Source organism: Myotis lucifugus, unplaced genomic scaffold (genome assembly GCF_000147115.1).
Source record: "Myotis lucifugus unplaced genomic scaffold, Myoluc2.0 scaffold_352, whole genome shotgun sequence".
Classification (NCBI taxonomy): Eukaryota; Metazoa; Chordata; class Mammalia; order Chiroptera; family Vespertilionidae; genus Myotis; species Myotis lucifugus.
Genome location: NW_005871400.1, coordinates 814,405 through 814,909, shown reverse-complemented (window position 1 = coordinate 814,909; position 505 = coordinate 814,405).

Below are 505 nucleotides of genomic sequence, written 5' to 3'. Positions count from 1 at the left end.
GTTTGAAATGGCGGGGCGGCGGTTTGGGGACCTCCGGGGGGACCCGCCCGGCGAGTTCCGTGACCGGGGGAAGGAAGGTCACCCCTCTCACCGGGCGGACCTGGCGGCGGGGGCTTCCTGTGCGGGGCTCGTCCGGGAACGGGGGGCACCGCAGCGGCGGCGACCTCCGAGCTCGTTAGCCATGCTGCCCGCGGGCCCGCAGCCGCGCCCACAGGCCCCGGGGCTTCCCTGCGCTCGAGCCTCGGGGCGCTCGTGTCCGCGGAGGCGGCCGACCAAACCCGCGTCTGCGGGGCACCGGCACGGTGCACCTGACACGAGCGGCGGTTCCCGCGTGAATAGCCACGTTGATTTCGGGTGGTATGGCAGGACGTTTCCTCTTTAAAGGTGGTATGGCAGGACGTTTCCTCTTTAAACACATTCATAAAAGAAAAAAGTTGGTTTAAAAATTAAGTAAATTGACTGGCAGGCTTTTACCGAAGAGTGAACTGTGGGAACATTGCTGCGA